This window comes from Ovis aries, chromosome 2 (genome assembly GCF_016772045.2).
Source record: "Ovis aries strain OAR_USU_Benz2616 breed Rambouillet chromosome 2, ARS-UI_Ramb_v3.0, whole genome shotgun sequence".
Taxonomy (NCBI): domain Eukaryota; kingdom Metazoa; phylum Chordata; class Mammalia; order Artiodactyla; family Bovidae; genus Ovis; species Ovis aries.
In genome coordinates this window covers 218,408,551-218,430,642 of record NC_056055.1, presented here as the reverse complement: position 1 = coordinate 218,430,642, position 22,092 = coordinate 218,408,551, and the positions used below count along the sequence as shown (strand labels likewise).

The following is a 22,092-nucleotide window of genomic DNA, read 5'->3' as shown; positions in this document are numbered from 1 at the left end:
TCAAGTTCTCAGGTTCCCTAGGCAAGACACTCCTGCCTAAACTTTCCATCCAGGGCTTTGCCGCGACCCCAAATTCTCCAGGTCCAAGGCCTGGTGCGCTGCCTCCACTAGCCGGGAGAGACGAGGCCGTGGGATGAGGTCCCACTGATCAGCCCCAAACCAAGCCATCCCACTACACGGAGGCCCCTCTTCTTTTTGCTAGGGCCTCGGTTCCATCGCATTTTGGGGGTGCGCATCTCCCGCCAGACTCCGCAGGACGGAAGCGCCATTCCTACCCCTATCATCTCCTCTTGGATTCACCCTTTCCGTTGGCCACTCCCTGCTCCAGGCTGGTATTTGGTCTCGTCCTTCTCCGCCGCCTTCCTCCCAGTTTACCTTCTCGGCTGGTGAGATCTAGACCGCGAGCTTCATTCGCGCCAGACCCCGAACACAGGCGCGTCTCCAGAGCCCTCCTGAGCCAGGTTGCTCTTCCGGTGACTGGTTAGGCGCAGGTGCTCGAGTACTTGCAAGTTCGCTAGCCTTATTTCAGTTCCCTGGCCTGAGAGGTAGTGTTAGTGGCAGAGTCGCTCATCGAGGAACTACATTTCCCAGTGGGCAAAGCGGTCTTATTGCGCTTTTTAGAAAAATGAGAGTTCAGGAGGCGGGAGGCCGGAGCGGTACTGCAGAGCCTTCTGGGATTTGTAGTTTGAGCCAGGAGCCTGCTGAGAATTGGGAGAGACGTAACGTCATGGGCGGGGTGGAAGTGGTCCACTCTGGGAGTTGTAGTCCTCTATTTCCTGATGATGAAGATGAAGCCCTAATCCTTTGGCCACGTGATGGGAAGAGCCGACTCATTCGAAAAGACCCTGATGCTGGGAAAGATTGAAGACAGGAGGAGAAGGAGACAACAGAGGACGAGATGGTTGGATGGCATCACCGACTGGACGGACAGGAGTTTGAGCAAGATCTGGGAGACGGTGAAGGACAGGGAGGCCTGGCATGCTGCAGTCCATGGGGTCCCAGAGAATTGTACACGACTGAGCGACTGAAAAACAATTCCCTGAAAGGTTTCACCAAACTCCGGATCATTAAACCGGAGTTGTTGAGGTTTCCAAAACTGAAGTCTTGCTGTGAAGAACTGTCAGAGTTGTGGGGTTTTTGTTTTTGTTTTCCATGCCCTGCCTTATTTTTAGTAGCACCCTGGAAGGAAGCAGTATGAGCTGTGCAAAATGTACAACATCATAATAACACAAGAATTTCATTTGACAAGTCAAAGATCCTGAATCTGTGGCTAATCTCATAGTAATATGGAGAGCCAGGCAGTCGGATTTGGTAGCCCTGGAAGACCGGGTCCTGATATTGATAACTTTGCAATGTAAGCATCACCTGCTGTTCCAACGCTGACCTGACCTTCTTGAACCAGAGAATTAGCGTTGTCGTCACTGTCATTATCATAATCATCCTTTTCATCTTCAGTCTTTGTGTTGAGCATTTATGCTGAATTATCTCATTTAATCCTCACTACAATGTTAAGGAACACACAGTATTTGAATCCCCCTTTTACAGATAGGAAAATGAACAGCTACTGGATAACTTTTTCAAAGCCTTATTAGCCTATTTGTGGTTCTGACTCTGGAGCCCACACTTTTGAGAGAAAATTAGTAACCTGACACTATCAGAGTCAGTTTACCCCATTTCTGAGCACCAGTGTGAGCCCCGTTTCCATTCCATAATTAACTCCACTATTAAATATTGTTGGTAAATACAATATTCCCCTATCATCACTGTACACATAAGTATTGCTATTCTGTTTCCAAACACGGCACATTTAAAAACAAACAGGTATATCATTACTTAAAAATCTGGAAAAACGACCAAGATGAATTGTTCAGGAAAACAAAGCACATTAATGCGTAGAGTTTGATCCATTAAAAAAAAAAAAAATCCTTACCTATCAGTGTGTGTAAACTCAGTTCACAACCAAGGGAGGATGGGTTACACTAGTCTACTTTTTAATCTAGAATTTCCTGAATTACGTGAATTTTCTTAATCATATAGAACTTGTGTGGCTTTTGAAACAGTAAACCAGGTTTTTTAAATGACAAAGGCATTGGCCTGTCTTACAGGTCTTGAGTGAAGTTCAGCACTGCTGCTGCTAAGTTGCTTCTGTCTTGTCCGACTCTCTGCTACCCCAGAGACGGCAGCCCACCAGGCTCCCTTGTCCCTGGGACTCTCCAGGCAAGAACACTGGAGTGGGTTGCCATTTCCTTGTCCAATGCATGAAAGTGAAAAGTGAAAGTGAAGTCGCTCAGTCATGTCCAACTCTAGCGATCCCATGGACTGCAGCCTACCAGGCTCCTCCGTCTATGGGATTTTCCAGGCAAGAGTACTGGAGTGGGGTGCCATTGTCTTCTCTGGAAGTTCAGCACTAGTGTTCAAATCTCAGCTCCACCCCTTTCATTGGCCAAGTCAACATAGTGACCCAACCTCTATTTCCTCATCTATAAAGTTATAGTAAGAAAACAGTACCACCTTTCTAAATCTTCTTGTGGTAAGGATCAAATTGAGAAAATACAGGAGAAGCACTTAGGGAACTGTGAAATCTCAGAACAGATGGGAGAGAGACATTGCTGTTATTTGAGATATATCTTCTTTGGTTCAGTGACTCAGTTGTGTCTGACTCTTTGCAACCCCATGGACTGCAGCACACCAGGCTTCCCTGTCCGTCACCAACTTCTGGGCTTACTCAAACTCATGTCCATCAAGTCAGTGATGCCATCCAACCATCACATTCTCTGTTGTCCCCTTCTCCTGCCTTCAAATATCTTGTTAGATCTTTCATTACTTGTACCCAGAAGCCATTTCCTACTATGTAGTGTGAGCAAAAACGAATGAACATCTTTCCCTGCCCTTTCTGTCCTGCAACAGAGTCAGTTAATTTGCTAAAAAGCTGGGTGCTGGGCACTCCACCCACATCCGCCACCCCTTCATACAACAGTCACTGCCCTTGGCAGTTGGCTTACTTGGAAAATGACATATTGCCTTTTGATGTGTGCTAAGCAGGCATGGGAACCAGCAGAGCTTGGGTTCTAATATTCCTATAGATTCATGGGATCAAATCCTAATTCGGGAAGACTAGACTAACTAAAAGATGTGCTTACTGTTCTAGCGCAAACATTCTAAAATTCTAAGAATAGGAAATTAGACTAAGAATTAGGTTTAAAAAAATTGTCTTCAGAAAGTAAATGAATCAAACACCACTCAGTGATCACATCTGCTTTGTCAACAGCACCACTGATTGAGTACTGTTATATGCCAGGCTTCTTTGTTTAAATTTCTGTACTTCCAAAGTGCTTCAGGCAACTTATAGTAAAAATTCATTCACTGAAGAGATTTCAAAGTCCTGGAGGAAAACATGGAAGACAAAGATTAGAGGGAGAGGTGAGAGTAGTTGTAGAAGCTGAGCTCCAGATTGACTCAGAGCTTCCTCGCAGCTACAGCAAAAAAAAAAAAAAAAAAAAAGAAGAAGAAGAAGAAGAAGAAAAAAACCAAACATTGTGCATGGCCATCAGATAAATACCACACGGCTCAAAGTCCCAAACCCTGGTCAGCTGGGCAGTGTCTGCTGGTTTGAAACATTGCCTGGTTGCCTTATATGCACACAAACAAAAGGAAAATGTGATAAGTAGCTTGTAAAGTTATTTTTTAATGATTTATATAATTATATAAAATTACATAAAATGGCTTGAAGGCTCATTTTGTTTTGGGTTGGCCAATAGTTCATTCAGGATAGTGTGGGAAAAACCTGAATGAACTTTTTGGCCAGCCCAATAGTTTTTAGAAGATTAACTAGTTTTTCTTTAGGAAAGTGAAGAATGTCATAAATGGCAAAATTAAAAGTAGTTTCCCTTTCAAAAATACCCAATAATATTTAGTCTGTGAAATCCAAAAATCTGACAGACACACTTATAAGGGATTCCAGTGATAAGATCCACTTCCTGTTCCTCCAAAGGTTATATTATTTGGAGGGTAGAAGACAAATAGCCAAAATTGTCAGATTTAGCAAATGTCCCAAATATTTGTCCCCAATAGTGCATGAGACATGCTTTTATTAAAAAGCTATTATTTATCTGAAATTTTAATTTAACTGAGGGTCCTATATCTTATCTGCTGCTGCTGCTAAGTCGCTTCACTCGTGTCCGACTCTGTGCGATCCCAGAGATGGCAGCCCACAAGGCTCCCCCATCCCTGGGATTCTCCAGGCAAGAACACTGGAGTGGGTTGCCATTTCCTTGTCCAATGCATGAAAGTGAAAAGTGAAAGTGCCGCTCAGTCGTGTGCGACTCTTAGCGACCCCATGGACTGCAGCCCACCAGGCTCCTCCGTCCATGGGATTTTCCAGGCAAGAGTACTGGAGTGGGGTGCCATTGCCTTCTCTGATATCTTGTCTAACAAACCATAAAAACAGTCCACCCCTTTTGTATCTGTGAGCAGTGAACCAATATGCATTGATAGTGTAGATACACAATTCACAAATACATTGATGTGGAATTTTAAAGCTGAAACTAGACTATCCTGTTCTACAAATGAGGAGACAGAGGCCAGACCAGCTGCAGGTTCAGACAGCACCTTTGTGTGTTGTAAAAACACACCCAGAGGATTTAGCTGTGCCTGACAGCAAGGACCAGGCAGAGGCAGGGCTGGAATGGGGAACATCAGTCCCACCACAGGACTTTTTCTGACACTAGGTAAACATACAAGTAGCTGTTGCATGCTTGCCCTTGCAAGCATGTTTGGGTACCTGCTGCAGCCCTTTCCCTGGAGCTTACATGCTAGTGATGCAGGCACTGGGCTTCCCCCTTCTCTGTTTCTGATCCCCTAGTGACAGTCCTTTGGGAAGGAAATTTTTGACAGGCACCTCAAGGGCTTGCCATCACTCAAGTTAATTACACCTAGAGCACTGTGATAAGATTTGGGAGCAGATGCAAGACTTTGGGGTGGATAAGGAGGCTGTTCCCACCTCGAGTGCTGCCAGTAAGTGAAGGTATTTGCATATCCAAAGCACAGAGGAGCCATGTGAAGGTTTATAAGCCAAGAAATTCACCTTCCTTAGCAGTTGTTCCATTCTGATGGACTTAATTGCTTTGAGTCTGACAGTTGAGTTTTCCTCCCTCCTCTCATCGGCCCCCCCAACCTCCCTGCCCTGCCAAAGCTCTAAATGTATAAAGACAGAAACTCAGTATCATTTCTACACTGTGCATTCCACAGTTAGGTGGGAATGTTCTCCAAGCATCTTAAATTCTCATAAAGATGAGAAATTATTATTCTCGCCTGGAAAACATCATGGACAGAGGAACCTGACAGGCTACAGTCGGTGGGGCTGCAAAGAGTCGGACATGACTGAGCAACACACTTGAGTCTTAGTGGCTGTGATTAATTCACAAGCCTGTCCCTCAAATCTGGCACATTTCTGTTGCAACGACTTTGCCAAAAGCACCCCCCACCCAATATCCTGTTGCAGTTTCCTTAAACTTGTGAAATTTTACTTTTTTGTTTCTCCAAAATCACCAACTCCGTTTTATGCATCCATCCATTCATATATTCATTTAGCAACAATTCAAGGACCTGCTATGATCCATATATATGCTGTGCAAAGGCCCTGGGGTTGCCACAGTCAATTAAAACCCAGAGATGTCACCCTTTCTTCTTAAAACTTAGTCTGGTTGGGGAGGCAGACACATACACACAAAAAGGAAACAAACTAAATAATAAGTCTTTGAAAAACCTTAACAGAGGTCCCAAGGAAAGATGGAAGGAACTAGTTCACACTGGTCAGGAAAGGCCTCCTCAAAGGGAGGCATTGAAGCTGAGAGCAGAGGATAAGGGGAGGCAGTCATGAAAATATTGGAGGGAGGAGGGTCCTGAGCCCAAGGGACCCAGACAAGAAAGAGCTGGGCATGTCTGTGGAGCTAAAAGAAAGCGAGTGTGGCTGCAGGACAGTGGGAGGGAAGGCAGGGGGCACACAGGGAGGCCGGAGAGGCCTGTAGGGCAAATAATACCAGGATCCTGAATGAATGTTTGGATTTCGTTTAGGGAGCCGTGGGGACCCACTGGAAGGATTCACCCTGGAATAGTGTGATTTGGTGTCTTAGGAAGATTGCTCTTGCTGCTCAGTGGAGATATCCCTGGAGGAAGGGGAGAGTGCCAACAGGAAGGCCTTTTGGGAGCCACATAGAAAGGAGTCCAGACCAGAGAGCATGGTAGCCTGGCGAGACGGTAATGTTCAAAAGATGGTGGAGGAAGACTCCAATACCGCGTCCCCTTCTCAGGGAGCCTGACTGTCTGAGGCCAGCACACAGCGTGCAGAGAGACACCTCCCACTGGTGGCGATGGGCCTGAAGTTGCTCAGAAAGCTGGGGAAGTAAACAGAACTTTCTTATGCACTGCTGTGTTTTTCTGTACACTAGGGAGCTTCTTTACAGAAATATGAATTGGAAAAATTCTGTTCTTTCATGATGATCAAAGGAATATGGAGGCAAAGCAGAGATAAATAGCTTGTTCGAGGATAGAGATATCATTGGAGCCCAAACTTGACCTCAGATGTCCTGCCTCCTATTTCTTATCCTCCTACTTCTTATACTTGCTGCTCCGTAGGTGCTACAACAAGGGAAGAACCTTCAGACTTGGCTCAGTATTCTACGTTTGATACACAGTAGATAATCCACCCCATGGGAAATTGCCCAGATGGTAGCGCACAATTTGTGTTTTGTTTTGTTGTTCAATTGCTGAGTTGTGTCCTACTCATTGGGACCCCATGGGCTGCAGCACGCCAGGTTTCCCTGTCCTTCACTGTCTTCCTGGGTTTGCGCAAACTCATGTCCATTGAGTCAGTGATGCCATCCAACCATCTTATCCTCAGTCGCCATCTTCTCTTCTTGTCCTCAATCTTTCCCAGCATCAGAGTCTTTCAGATTAGGAGTCATTGAAAGTGAAGTCACTCAGTCATGTCCGACTCTTTGCCACCCCATGAACTGTAGCCTATCAGGCTCCTCCGTCCATGAGATTTTCCAGGCAAGAGTGCTGGAGTGGATTGCCATTTCCTTCTCCAGGGGATCTTCCCGACCCAGGAATCGAACCTGGGTCTCCTGCATTGCAGGCAGACGCTTTACCATCTGAGCCACCAGGGAAGCCCCTTGAGTCATTGCAGGGTGCAATATCCCTGAAGGCCACGAGGGGGCGAATAATAGTCCATGATCCCAGCCTGTGTTACTGTTCCATCACTCTGTCTGGACTCTTCTTGCTTCCTGGTGGCTCAGCTGGTAAAGAATCCGCCTGCAATGCAGAAGACCTGGGTTTGATCCCTGGGTTGGGAAGATCCCCTGGAGAAGGGAACAGCTACCTACTCCAGTGTTCTGGCCTGGAGAATTCCTTGGATTGTATAGTCCATGGGGTCGCAAAGAGCTGGACGTGACTGAGCGACTTTCACTTTTCTCTGTTTATGCTACGTCTCTTACTATGTCTTTCTCTTTTGTATTGTACAGTATTACATTTATTACCTTTTATTCTTCCCTTTCCACACCTCTGTTTCTCTAACCCCATATCCAGCCTGCTCACATCATGGAAAAAAACCAAAACATTTTTAGTAGTTTGTTGTATGTCATGAATTTCTCCTGGTTTTCAGTTGCCAAAGACTGTGAGCCTAACAGTTTATATTTCCCTCCTCTAGCTTTTCCCTGCTTGCTTTAAAGCAATATTTTTTTATTTGGCTCTGTCCTGCCAGGTCTTAGTTTCAGCACATGGGACCTTGAGTTGCAGCATCTGGGATCTAGTTCCCTGGCCAGGGACTGAACTCAAGCCCCTGCATTGGGAGCACAGAGTCTTATCCACTGGACCACCAGGGAAGTCCCTTCCCACTCATATTGGTTTGATTTTTACTTCTGCAGCCGTTAATTGCCTTCCCTCCCTTCAATAGAAAAAGAAAGGGGATCCACTCCTGATTCAAATGAAACATCACACAAACAAAAGGTCTTTCAATCAATAAGGAATTTCAAAAGTAGGGGTCAATTTAAGTGGCCCTGAGGGCTGCATGCTGTTTCCACTGTAACTAAGACAGCATGTAAATAACCATCCAAAGTGTGGAATTCCTCTGGATCTGGAAAACACACCTCTCCTTCCTACCCTGACTCCAATATTTCACATTTTTTACCTGACAGACGATTCTCCTTAGTGTCCATTCCAAATTCTCGGCAAGTGCAGTTTTTTCTGTCTATGGGAGAGAGAGAGATGGAGGGAGCTGCTAGCCATTTTATGTTCCTGTTGACCTGGGGGCTTGTGATCAATCCCTTCCACAGAGCCAGGCTGCAAGCTGCAGGGTAAGGCATTAGGGTGGTGAGGATGCAGGTTGGCCATCTGCTGCAAACAGAGCTATTTCCATCTGCATTAGAAGGAGGCATGCTCAGACTAAATCACAGAGCAGGAACAGTCCCATATATCACGAGGGTAAATTATCCTAATTGAGTGGTTAAGAAAACGAAGGCTTTCTAGGTAGTTTACAGTAAAGGACCTCCTTCTCCTGGCTACACTAATAGCAAACCACGGGCCATCAGATCCATTTGGGAAAGAGCATTAGCATCCAGTCCACTCACCTCCTTGGTCCTTCAGCCCATTTCCAGGAAATCAACCTTTCTCTGAGCAATCAGCTCATTATGATTTGAGTTTTTATTTTGCTCTTGTAAGCTACTGAAAGAGCAGGGACTTTCTCCCCAACCCTATTTGTGCAGCAAGTGTTGCGTAGTCTGGTAAGCATCACATACTCAAGCGTTTTAGACTCAGGCCCGGAGTCTCTATTTTCAAATGATGGGGGTAAATTCCCAACCTTCTGATACCCTGTTTCCATTTAAACAGGAAATTTCAGAGCTGCTTCTCAGCCTCCTCTCTAGCTTACTACAGGCACCTCCTCTGTTTGTCAACAAATGAAAACAGTGATTTGCTGTTTGAGCATTTAGAAGTCCTGTTTCATGCTATCTGTTGGAGAGATAGTATTTTAAAATATCAATTAAAAGCAATATATTTTTTGAATAAGCAATACATTCTCATGATTCAAATTCTATGCACATGTAAGAGCACATACAGTGAAATGCTTTTTTTCCAGCTGGAAGCAGATTTAACAGGAAGCTACACGAGTTTCAGCTTCAGGTACCTTGCTGCTTGGGTCTCTTCTAAGGCTCTGTTAGGTACCTGATTCTCTATTCCTTTTACATTATTTTTTCTTTAAAAGCTGTCCTGACCAAACTGTATGAGTTTCAGTGCCTCCAAGACTTGAATCTGCCTCTGCTTGCACCTCTGGCTTTTAGCCTCCCTGCCCAACGGTCAATATTGGTTATTACATTAGTGCATATATTTCTGGGTATATTTTAGGTGTGTGCTAACTCGCTTCAGTTGTGTCTGACTCTTTGTGACTTTATGAACTGTAGCCCGCCAGGCTCCTCTGTCCATGGGATTCTCCAGGCAAGAATACTGGAGTGAGTTGCCACGCCCTCCTCCAGGGGTTCTTCCCCACCCAGGGATCTAACCCAGGGATCGAACCTGCGTCTCTTATGTCTCCTACATTGGCATGCAGATTCTTCACCACTAGTGCCACCTACGTAAGTAAAAACATATTTAACCCTTGTTCCTTTTTCTATAAAAGGTAACAGGCTGAACATGTCATTCTGCACTTTGATCTTTGCATTTGTTTTGAAGTAAGTTACTTTCTTCCTATTTTGGCTTCCTCCTTCATAAAATGGAAAAATTGAGTCCATTCCAGAGACTTACTTTTAGGATTAAATCAGATCATATAAAGCACTTAGCCTATCCCCTGGAACATAGGAAGTGACGTAAGCTAATAGATGTAAGCTATTATTCTAGAGTTAAAGCTTAAAATGTTCCACAAAGCTACTATAATGAAAATGGTGGTGGTACTGATAACAGAATAGCGAATGGATGAAACAAAGTAAGAAGCATCTGTTCTTTATTATTTGCCTGCAAGATGCCAGTTGTCCATGATTGAAACTATTTTTGTTGTTGTTTAGGCCCTAAGTCCTATCTGACTCTTCGTGACCCCATGTTCTGTAGCCCGCCAGGCTCCTCTGTCCCTGGGATTTCTCAGGCAAGAAGGCTGGAGTGGGTTGCCATTTCCTTCTCCAGGGGATCTTCCTGATCCAGGGATCAAATCCATGTCTCTGACATGGTGGGAGGATTCTTCACCCCTGGGCCACTGGGAAAGCCCCATGATTGGAAGAGAAACATAAAAAAAAAAAAATGTTTGCCTCCAGGAGCTTCTAGTCCAGGGGAAGATGGGAGATGTGTGTGAAAATGTGATACGAAAAGAATGCATGGCTGTGAGGATAAGCGGAGAGATCATTGCTGTCTGGAGCGAAGGTGGGTGCGGAGGGCCCACGGGACATGGGAGTGGAAGTGAGGAAGTGGTGCCTGAACTGGCTTTCGAAGGACAAGTAGGAATTGGATGCCCAGAAATAACTAGGGAAAAATGGCAGCTCTGAGGATGATTCAACCTGATGAAATCACAAATGCTGAGGAAGGGACTTTCCTGGAGGTCTAGTGGTTTTAAGTTTGCCTTCCAAAGCAGGGGGTGAGGGTTGGACAGAGGAGCCTGGTGGGCTCCAGTACATAGGGTCGCAAAGAGTCGAACTTGGCACACACGCGTGGGAGAGCGAAGATCCCACAGTCTTGTGACTGCAAAACGAAAACACAAAACGGAAGCAATATTGTACCACGTTCAATAAAGACTTTAAAGATTGCCCATATCAAAACCAAACGAAAACTGCTGAGGGAAATTGGGTTAATTAAAGCAAATGATGTTTAAGAGAAAGAGTTATAGATTGACAGGATGTTCTCCTAAATGACAAGCTCTTTGGGGGAGTGCCTCAGTAGGGTGTGTTACGTGGCTCTGACGGAATTTGGCCTCTCCACCTAACTCCCAGCTGCAGTTGAAGGGGCAGAGTATCGATATTCACAGAACCGATCCCTCACAAATAAACTCAAAGTTTAAATCTTTAGCTCAATGGTATCAATAACACATTCTAATTACATTTGAAGCTTTGAAAATATGGTTCTGTATGATAATTGCTGTGAAGCAGAGTTTCGTCACAGAGACTTATACACTGTAATTGTACAGAGGAAATAGAGAGCTTATTAAATTATGCCATTTGATTGCAACTGCAGATCGTGACAATGCTTGGAACAACAGGAGCCCCCCGTCATCCCTCCCTCCCCACCACCTTACCACCTTTCCAGTGTATCAAGCGTATAAATAACATTATATATGCAAAACCCCCAAGCATCCTCTAACCACCTCCCACAGCCAGACAGCACTTTGGGGAAACTGAGTGTCTAGCCGTGTGTTAGTAAAATGAATCTTACATGTTGATCTCATAAATTCAAGAGTCCTATGGAGTTGACTCATGGGAAAAGACTCTGATGCTGGGAGGGACTGGGGGCAGGAGGAGAAGGGGACGACAGAGGGTGAGATGGCTGGATGGCATCACTGACTCAATGGACGTGAATCTGAGTGAAATACGGGAGTTGGTGATGGACAGGGAGGCCTGGCGTGCTGTGATTCATGGGGTCGCAGAGTCGGACGCGACTGAGCGACTGAACTGAACTGATGGTTGAGGCAGCTTCCAGATAAACCCAGAGAAGAACCAGTTCCCTAAGTCTCTGTCATTAGATTGAACACATTTCAGATGTGAAGAGAGAGGGAGTCCGCAAAACTGCCCCCCAGCATGAGTAGCGCCTCTTCTACCTGTTGGGCACCTCTTTTTCACAATTTCCCCTCTCAGTCTAAATCTCCCTTGGTGTCCCCAATTCTTGCCCAACCAGTGTATACTGCCTTGTGGGATCAGCAAGTCATTCAGGGAAAAGCCTTTTAATTAAGAGAAGAGCAACAAATTATTCAATCAGAGTCATCTGATTTAATACCCTGCCATCTGGCCAGGACTCCTCCCGCCCCCTTCTCCTCCCAGCCTTCACCGGGGTAGAAAGGGACAAAAGGGCATGGAACGTGGGAAGGACCATCCAAGCCTTTCTGGAAGCAGGGAGATGGTTTTAGGAGGATTTCCATTCTTTGCTGTAGAAACTCATCTTCCATTTCCTTACAGGTAAAACTGGGGTGGTAACAGCCACCTCAGTGCTCTGGGATGCCTGGTACCATGATGGCTGGCCTAGTGGCAGTGCTCAAGAAAGGTAAGGTGAATCTGAAGCCTGTAAATGAGGAGCTGTGTTTTGAAGGTGGATGTTGATGGTGGTGGCAGCCGTGGTGGCAGGAGTGAGACACGAAGATTTTCCTCTGGTGAGCCAGCCTCAGCTCATCTCCTTTCTGTTGTGATCCACAGAGGCACTCCCCGGTCCTCTCCCTTGAAAGGGAGCTCAGGAAATCCATGCCCCCCGTCTCGCTCCTCAGTTCAGTTCAGTCACTCAGTCGTGTCCAACTCTTTGTGACCCCATGGACTGCAGCACGTCAGGCCTCCCTGTCCATCACCAACTCCCAGAGTTTACTCAAACTCACGTCCAGCGAGTCATTGATGCCATCCAACCATTTCATCCTCTGTCGTCCCCTTCTCCTCCCACCTTCAATCTTTCCCAGCATCAGCATCTTGATCCTAGTCCCTCCAAACCTGGATGTCAGGCTTTATCTTGAGACATGTGCAGTCGGAGCCTTCCATGTCTGGTTTGAGCATGATAAGAAGAGGGCTGGGAGAGAATTCGAGTTTAAAGAGGTTAGAAATAGAACTTAGGGGATTATTTCAATAGGTAGGAGCTCAGAAGAGGACTACGCTAGACAACGTCATGAAATAGATGCAAGTTCCTCAAAGTAATATCGCCCCCAATGTGACAGCTACGAATGAAGACTCATACAGGGATATAGAAGACTCAATTACCACGCACAGCTTTTACTGTCAGTGATGAGACGTTCCAAACTGGTGAACAGCTCCTGATAACGCACTGAACAAAGGATCAAATACAGTCTTCCTGTGATAGTAGTTCCATTCTTGGGATATACTTAGTGTATATTAAAAGCCCTTTTAGAAAGTCCTTCTGTTTACATATAAAATGAAGCTACGTTCTAAAACTCAGATGATTATAAGTGAGTTTCCAGCTCTGTAAATATCTAGTGGGACATTTGAAAGTTGTGTGGAGCATAGGGTGAGCCATGCAAAGATTGCGGCTCAATTTGCGATAGATCAAGCTGCTGGGGTCCCAGGCTGTCTTTGACAGGAGAGGGACCTCTACCCATCACTGGGACAAACCAAATCACTCCACATTTTTCCAAAGTGCCCCCCTAGGGACGCAATCCTGTGCTAGGCTAAAAAGCAAAATGTGAATCAAATTAAACATAAAAAGAAAAAATTGAATGATAAGAAATTTTATGTATCAAAACACCTGAGACAAGAAAGTTTAATGTAAAAAAACACCTTGAGACAAGAAATTTTGAGCTGGATATTAAACAAGATGAAAGAATTTTTCATTTTGTTTAGTATGATAATAAAATAATTTTGCGTAAAAACATGGACAGATGTAAAAATGCCAAAAAGGAAATTTCAGTGATGACCATCTGAATACAGTATGTCTGTGAGCTTTATAGAAAATAATTCCTGCGGTGACTACTTAACTCGCAAAGACTCACTGTCCTTTGGGAACATCCTCCACATAATATTCAAGGTGAATCTTCCAGGTAGAGTTTGTATCACAAGCTGCTTCCCTGTTCCCCTGCCCCCAATCCAGGTCATAGGTCTAGCTGGAGGTGGGGCACACTCAATCAACTCAGTTGTTACTGAAAGGATATGAGTAGCGGGTCTGGCTGCTCTGCTGCTTAAAAGCCAGTAAACAGGACAAGTTGGTGGAAAGGAAAGTTTGCTTCATTTCAGATGCTGGCAACTGGCAGTGGTAGAGAAGGGAGGGTGGCAGACATCTGTCCGAAGGCAGACTGCCCGCTTCCAACAAGCGGGGGTGACAGCAGTTATAGACAGAGTCAGGCGTTGGTGGAGGGGGCTACACGCAGAAACAGCACAGTCATCTCTAACAATCGTCTTCAACTGGTCATCAGTGGTCCGACGAGCAACATCTTGGTTGTTTTAGGTACAGTTAATTTTCAGTTCCTGGATGCACTGGTTCCCGTTTCTTTGCGATCACTTCTCGGAATTGTGGCAGCTCAAGTCCTGGGAATAGTCTGGTCATCACGCAGTTACCTTCTCCACTTGATGTTTCGGTATCTGTGAGACGGCTCACAGGCTATGGCTCAGAATATTATCTACAGCCCTTGAGAAAGAAATAAAGGTCCTTGACTATGCTTAATGACTACATTATTGTTTAGTTTCCTTAGACTCTTTTCTTTTGTTTCAGCAGTTCTCACTTCTCTGATTAAACGTATTCTTTGACTGAAGCTTTCCACAGGCAAAAAGCAGGCGGAAGACGTGGTGGCGTTGTGTGTGTGTGTGGGGTGGGGGACAAGAATCATGGAGTCCTGCTCCATTTCACAGTCAGATGCTCTTTCACAAGAACTTGACATCTGGAACTGGAACTCTAGGGTCTGGCAGCTTTCGCATTAACAGTGCTCCCAGAGAAGACCCCTAGGCTTCAGGTGCTCAGGTCTCCAGAACCACTTTGTTTCCCGTCCTTCTCTGAAAGTGAAAAGTGAAGTACTGGTAGTTCAGTTGTGTCCAACTCTTTGCAACTTAGCCTGCCAATCTCCTCTCTCCATGGAATTCTCCAGGCAAGAATACTGGAGTGGGTAGCCAATTCCTTCTCCAGGGGATCTTCCCGACCCAGGGATTGAACCTGGGTCTCCTGCATTGCAGGTGGATTCTTTACTGTCTGAGCCACCAAGGAAGCCCAGTCCTCCTTTGGGTTTGGCAGCTGAGTTCTCCCATCATTTCTATGAGACACCATCGACTCCTTCCCCCAAATTCCATTTCTTTGTGCTAAAGCCAGCTAAAGTCGATGCCTGCTATTTACAACTAAAGCATCTTAGTAAGATTTTTTTTATCCTGGAGACAAATAGCATATCAGGAGAGGATTTACAGATTAAAGATTGACTATCCCAGATTAGGTCCTCGGAAGTCAGAACTGTAGAATTCTTTGATTCTTCAGTGTGGTTATATTTAGACAAACCCGGCAAAGAAAGATGCAGTTGAACGTTGCGAATCACTTGTCTGTGCATTTATTGGAAAGTAACATTTAAATAGAATAACTGGTAGCCAGCTTCCAAATGGGCACCCAGTGATGCTTGGGGCCTAATGTTCTCCTTCTTGTTTAGAGCCCTCCGTATTAAACAGGCCTGACTTGTGTAACCAGTAAGATATTGCAAGCTATGGTACATGGAATGTGACTCCTAAGGCCAGGCCATAAAAGACTTTGAGGTTTTCACCTTGTTCTCTCTTGGGTCATTCACTGCAGAGCTGGACTGGTCTCCATGTCATGGAGACACTCAGGTGGTGCAGCTAAGACCTCCTGCTGCCAGTCAGCTCCAACTTCCCAGGTGTGTAAATCGGCTACCTTGACAGCGGACATTCCAGCTCCTCTCAAGCTCTCAGGTGAATACAACCCTGGCTGATATCTTGGTTGCAGTGTCCAGCCTGAACCACTGAAACTATGAGCTACTAAAGTGTGCTGTTCTTTTAAGCCACAGTGTCTTTTTTTTTTATTTTAATGTTTATTTATTTAATTTTGGCTGTGCTGAGTCTTTGTTGCCGTGCAGGATTTCCACAGGGGCTACTTCCCAGTTGCGGTGCACAAGCTGCTCATTGTGGCGGCTGCTCTTGCTGCAGAACATGGGCTCTAGAGCGCGGGGACTTCAGTAGTCTCGTAGCACTCAGGCGCAGTATTAATAGTTGTGGTGCATAGGCTTAGTTTCTCTGCAGCCTGTGGGATCTTCCCAGATCAGGAATCAAACCCACGTCTCTTGCTTTGGCAGGCAGATTCTTTACCACTGAGCCACCAGGGAAGCCCAAGCCACTGTGTCTTGAGATAATCTGTTGCAACCTGATTGAGAAATAATCCAAAACACTCAAACTCCTCACCATGACCCACAGGACCACAAATGGCATACCTGACTCTTTCCAATTATACCTTAGACCTCATCTCCCAGTCTTCTCCCTCTCTTTGGCCATCCTAATTTTCCTGAAACTTTCCAGCCGCACTCATACCTCAGATACTCTACACTTGTGGACTTTTCTGCCTGAAGCACTTTTCTCCCAGACACTCAGTTGACTCGCTCTCTGACCGCCCCCATGTCTTGGCTCAGCAAAATCCTCCCTGATCACTGTGCTTAAAATTAAACCTCTCCACCGCACCTGACAATTCCATCTCCCTCTTTCGCTTTATTGTCTCATTATCCCTTATCACTGTTTAACATATTGTATATTTTATTTATGCATCTTCTTAATCTTTAGCTCCATGAGGACAAGGATTTTGTGGGTTTGTTCATTGCATTCTTAGAGTTCAATGCCCAGCACATATAAAACTCTCAATAACTATTTGTAAATGAACAATTAATAAATTATTCTAGTTAGCCTAAAAAGAAAATAGAAAGTATATAGGTTACTTGTAGAAAAATTAGAAATTGTGATAAACTTTTGGGATGAAATAAGAAGCAGCATCTGGAAATAACCAGTACTGATATTTGCTGTGACTCCTTCCTGTGTGCTCTCATCAACGCCCTTGGAGATGTAAGGAACAGAAATCCACTCCGGCTGACCTGAACTCAGGAATGTTATCAGAGGCAGCGGGGCCCCAGGGAGCCCTGCAAGGCACAAAGAATCTCTGGGCCTCAAGGGAACAACATTCCAGCAGACACTGAAGCTGCTCTTTCTGGCTCCATGGGGTTTTGGGACCCTGCGCTCATGGCATCTCGGCTTTGTCTCTCCATCTGCTCCAATCTGCTGTCTCTGAAGAGCGTTTCCCTTTGCTCACTCCTTAGGCCCTGCTGTCTGCCCTGGAGCCTCCAGGATTGGTCAGTCTCCCTGCTCCTTCTTTCGTTGTCCCAATTCCAAATTCCAAGATGACTCTGAGTGTGCCAGCTTAGCCCAGGCAGTCTGATCCGGTAGACAGGGTCGCACAGCTGTATGAGTTTGTTAGGGCTTTCATAACAAAACACCGTGGACTGGGTGTCTCAATAACAGAAATCCATTGTCTCATGGGTCCTGGAGGCCAGAAGTCTGAGATCCAGGTGTCTGCGTGATTGAGTCTTCCCGAAGGCTGTGCTTCTTCCCTAGATTCTGGTGGTTTGCTGGAATCTTTGGGGTTTTTGGGGTTCTGCTGCCTCACCATAATCTCAGCCTTCATTTTCACAGTGTTCTCTCTGTGTGCATATGTTTATGTCCAAATTTCTTCTTTTATAAGGACAACGTCCTACTGGATGTCAAACCACCTTAAATGATCTTAATTTGATCTGCAAAATCCCTACTTCTAAATGATGTCACATTCACAGGTACAACTACTAGGGCTCCAAAAGCTTTGGTGGGGGAGGGAAATACAATTCAACCCATAAGAGTCACATGAACGTATTAATAGTAGATTTGTACCTTTAAGTGGCTCTGAGTAGTGGAAGCAATGATATATATGCCAGACCAACATTGTTTTCTGTGTAAATATTTTATTTGTGCAAAAATGGAATCATACAGCATAGATTTCCCTTAACAATAAATTGTGAAAATTTTCTCATATTGATATCATACTTTACCTTATTTTTTAATGGTCGTACAACATTATGCTATGTGAAAATACTGAACTGTATTTAAGCAATCTCTTATTATTAGATTTCTTTCAATTTTGTGTTATCTTGTATAATACTGCAGTGAGTATATTCATCTCTAAATCTTTGTGCATGCTGAAAATTATTTCTTTAGGATAAATTTCTGGAAGTAGAAATAGCTTTCCAAGAGTATGGCATTCGATAAGAATTTGATATTTATTATTAAGCTGATTTCCAGGAGGTTTGTTGTGAATGACTATCTCCCAACTCTTTGCTAGTATCAAGGAGAATATTTTTGGTCAGACAAAGTCAAGGAGTTTACAAAATACCTGACAGTGGTTTAATGTCTATTTTTGGAGTGAGATTGAATTTTTATGCTCGAATTCAGTAGTCATATGCATTTCTTATTGGGAGGAATTGTCCATTCATTTGCTTCCTTAATTTTCTGTTGGACTTCTTTTTCTTATTGATTTGTATCAATTTTCCACCTTAGTGATATTAATCTATTGTGTATGGTAGCTACTTTTGTGGCTTCTGTCTGTTTCTCATTTTGTTTACAAAGCTTTTATAAAAGATGTGTTGATTTACTTTGGCTGAGAGCAGGCTCTCGCTCGTTGCAGCGAGTGGGGGTGTTCTCTAGTGTGGTGCGTGGGCTCCTCGTTGTGGTGGCTTCTGCTGTTGTGGAGCACGAGCTCTAGGCGCATGGGCTTTAGCGGCTGCAGCATGCAGGCTCAGCGGCTGTGCTACACCGGGTTAGCTGCCCTGCAGCATTTGGGATCGTCCCTGACCAGGGATCGAACCTGTGTCCCCTGCATTGGCAGGTGGATTCTTAGCCACTGGACCATCAGGGAAACCCTACAATGCTTTTGAAATACAGAAATTTGAACTCTAATTTTCCTTTCTGGTTTCTTTCAGTTCTCTTATGCTTAGAGAGTTTCTCCATTCATAGAGGGGATAAACGATCATGTATATTTTTTATTTTTTTTCCCTAGCGGTTTGTACTTTTACATTACAAATATTGATCTGTATGCTTTCATTACCTCTGGTAGATTCAATATGACTGCAAATTCCTTGCTGCTCTTACTTTTGAGAGGTGGAATCTAATTCTCCTCTTCTTGAATCTAGCTTTAGTGACTTGATTACCCAACAGAATGTGGTAGAACTAACATCCTAGAAATTCTGAAGCTAGGTGGTACTCTCGCTGTACAGGCTAATGGAATCTTGAGTCTCATTGTAAGAAGTCTGATTACCTTAAGCCACCATACAGGAGAGGTTACGTGTAAACACTTGACCATCCCAGCTGAGCCCAGAATTCTAGCCGATTGCACCAACACAGACCAAGTATCAACCAGTTACCTCTGGCAACACTAAATGGAGTGGAAGAATCACCCGGTCAACTTCTGCCCAAGTTCTTGACCTATAAACTCATGAGATAAAACATGTACAGTTGTTGTTTTAAGGCACTAAATTGCAGTGCAGTTTGTTACACAACAGTAGGTAACCGGAACATTACCTCTTGCCTAAGGTACCATAACAGAAGCTGCAAGGTACAGAAAAAAGTACTGAGATTGCCAGAAAATGGAAGAGCCAAGAGCTTCAACAGAAGTATTCTCATCAATTGGTAATGACTGATGATATTAAAAGCAGCAAGGTTTACAGCTGACATGTACTTTGAAGCAGAAAAAAAAAAAAGGCAAATAATCCCAACTCCAGCACATTTTGAGAAAAAAAAAAAACAAAACGTTTTTTTAAAATAACTGAAATCCACAGAGCAGTTTTAATGTGCCATACAGAGCACTAAGCCCTTGACACAGATTTTCCTCATTTGATTCTCAACAGACTCCCTGTGAGTAGCTGCCATTACTGCCCCCATTTTACAGATGAAGAAATGGAGGCTTCTAGAGATTCAATAACATCTCCATGATTACAGAGGTAGAACTAGGACCTGAATCCTTGTGTGTGGGGGGCTTCCCCAGTGGCTCGGTGGATAAAGAACCCCTCTGCAATGCAAGAGACACAGGAGATGTGGGTTTGATTCCTGGGCTGGGAAGATCCCCTGGTGGTGGTGACTCACTCCAGTATTCTTGCCTAGAGAATTCCATGGGCAGAGGAGGCTGGCGAGCTATAGTCCATGGGGTCGCAAAGAGTCAGATAGGACTGAGCACGTGGCACATAGTAGGATTTGAATCCTTTTGTCTGAGCCTGCACACTTGGCCTCAGGACTTACCTCCTTTCCTCTGGCTTGGAGTGAGGGCGATACTCTCTATCAACTTGTGGAAAGCACCCCTTTATCAAGGGACAGATTTAGATGCCTTCTTCCCCACCAGCTCCTGCCATTTAGATGTCTCCAGGAAACTCTCCAACATTTCTTACAGATCTTATAAGCCTGTGGTTCTTAAAGTTGAATCATTGTCCATGATCCTGCAACACGGACAATGCAAAGGAAACCAAGTGGTCCTTCTGAGCTGGAGATTCAGAATGACCTTTCCCACCCAGGGTCCTCTGGCTCCAGACACCTGGAGAGATGGGGTGCAGTCACTTAGAGAGGAGGTCCTAATGGAAAGATTCTTGTCTGATTCATCCCTGTGTCCCTGGAAACTAACACAATACTGGGCTCCTTGGGACATATCTGTGCCTCAATTACAGTGACTGACCTCAACCGAGACCCCAGCCCTCTTGGACCCTCAAATCATTTTGGAAAGTTTCCTAGAGTACGGTCTTACCCAAGTCCAGGAAAAAGGCCGTGAGGTTATTTCTTTCGGCCTTATCCCTAAGGACGCTGCTGCAGTCTCCATGATATTCCTACTGGGTACCGCCTTCCATGGGCTCAAGAAGAGTCGGACATGACTGAGTGACTGCTAATGCACGCGCCACTGCCTACGGCTGCCACCAATTCTCTGTACATCTGTGATCTCAAGAGAGGAGATGCTCTCTGCTCTGCTGCTGGGTCCCACACAGGTATCAGCCTCTCCTCTCAGCCACTACAGCATCACTGAGATCGGGCTGTAAACCTTAAGGAGATTTTCCTCTAAGTCTGGGATTAATGGAAGAAATTAGGAAAGCTGAGAATTATCAAAATCCCTTGGTCATCCTTCGGATCAGTTTCCTTTCTGGGCCCCAGCTCGGCTCCACTGACAAAGGGCAGTCCTCCCCCAGCCCAACACGTACTCACACCAGAAATATCCCAGGGCCGTTCTTGGTCTTTTGGTGCCAGCTGAGGAGACATTCTATTCAGGAAAGAACAAATACTTTTTTTTTTTTTTTTTTGCTTCCTTATACAAATCCCTCTTCCTTATATCCTTATGGCTAACATCCAATTGAGTCCGTGCCAGGATGATTGACAATGAGACTATCCCTTTATTTCAAGGACAGGCCCTCCTGTCCTCCCCCAGAGACATGTGCCTTGCCCAGAAAAGACAATCACAGAATGGTCTGACATCAGTCCATTCATCTGGTTTCTCCAGTCTTACACACATGCCCCTTATTAATGAATGGGAATGAATGAACCCACCCAAACCAAGGTACCAGCCTGATTCTAACCAGTAAACTCCACACTCAGCACCTCCTTAAGAATTCAGAGGGTTTCCCCTTCAAGGTATAACCTGTAAATTCTTAGCACAACTCTCAGTCCCGTGAATACCAGCCTCCCCACCTTGGGCTGTTGTTTGCTTCTGAAACCAAAGCTCATTAATCACTCCGCTGCCTGCCAGGCCCTGCCGGCAACTGTTCCTCTGACCCTTCCTGTCAATCTCCCTCCCTGGTCCCAGCCCCTGGCAGAGCGAGGAGGGAGGTTGACACCTGTTGGAATGGGGTGGACAAAATCAATTAGCAGGAGAAGATTCTCTCCCATTTCCCAGCCTTGTCCTCCACCATTTTAGCCCCCTACTTCTCAAGAAGATGCTAGGATTAAAATTCTTCTCCCCTGGATTGGCCAAGGCGAAGTGGTGGCAAGATGAAGTGGGAAAGAATTTAGGGGAAAACAACAACAGTGATTGGAGAGCCCTGCAGAGCTCTGGCAGCTCTCGACTGCTGGCTACAGCAAGCCCGTGAAAAAGTTCTCCAACTTGGACCCAGATCCCCATGGAGAGACAACCCAAATGGGAGCCAAAGAGAGACAGAAAACGATGCTTTATTGGAGGTCTCGTTGCCTTATTTTCTCTAATGCCCGCTACCTAATTTCCTCAAGGCCCTGGTCCCAGAACCATGAATGAATCGAGTGACTGGTGTCTCAGTTGGACAAAAATTGTAAAGTAGGCCACTCCGATCTTCACTGAGCTCCTGGCAGTATTAGCTCTTTGTGCTAAAAGGAGCAAATGCAAGGGCCTCCCTTCCACTCCTGGGAAACTGGCTTTAACGGTGACCTG

General features: G+C 45.1%; 1 protein-coding gene and 1 non-coding gene across 8 annotated transcripts in view; both read right to left on the bottom strand.

The window, feature by feature from the left end:
* Positions 1 to 582, bottom strand: part of SMARCAL1 (SWI/SNF related, matrix associated, actin dependent regulator of chromatin, subfamily a like 1) — a 53,708-nt gene extending 53,126 nt beyond the window's left edge. For 4 of the 7 annotated variants that reach the window (XM_060411261.1, XM_027965157.2, XM_060411262.1 and 1 more), the window contains exon 1: positions 376 to 582. The gene's annotated coding sequence lies outside the window, so the exon portion shown is untranslated. Of the gene's footprint in view, positions 1 to 275 lie in introns of all 7 variants that reach the window. The other 3 variants (XM_042244204.2, XM_060411264.1, XM_060411263.1) reach the window with 2 other exon arrangements.
* Positions 583 to 7,094: 6,512 nt separating this feature from the next.
* TRNAC-GCA (transfer RNA cysteine (anticodon GCA)) lies at positions 7,095 to 7,166 on the bottom strand. The gene has a single exon. It is a non-coding gene; the product is annotated as a tRNA-Cys (tRNA).
* Between the last annotated feature and the right edge of the window lie 14,926 nt (positions 7,167 to 22,092).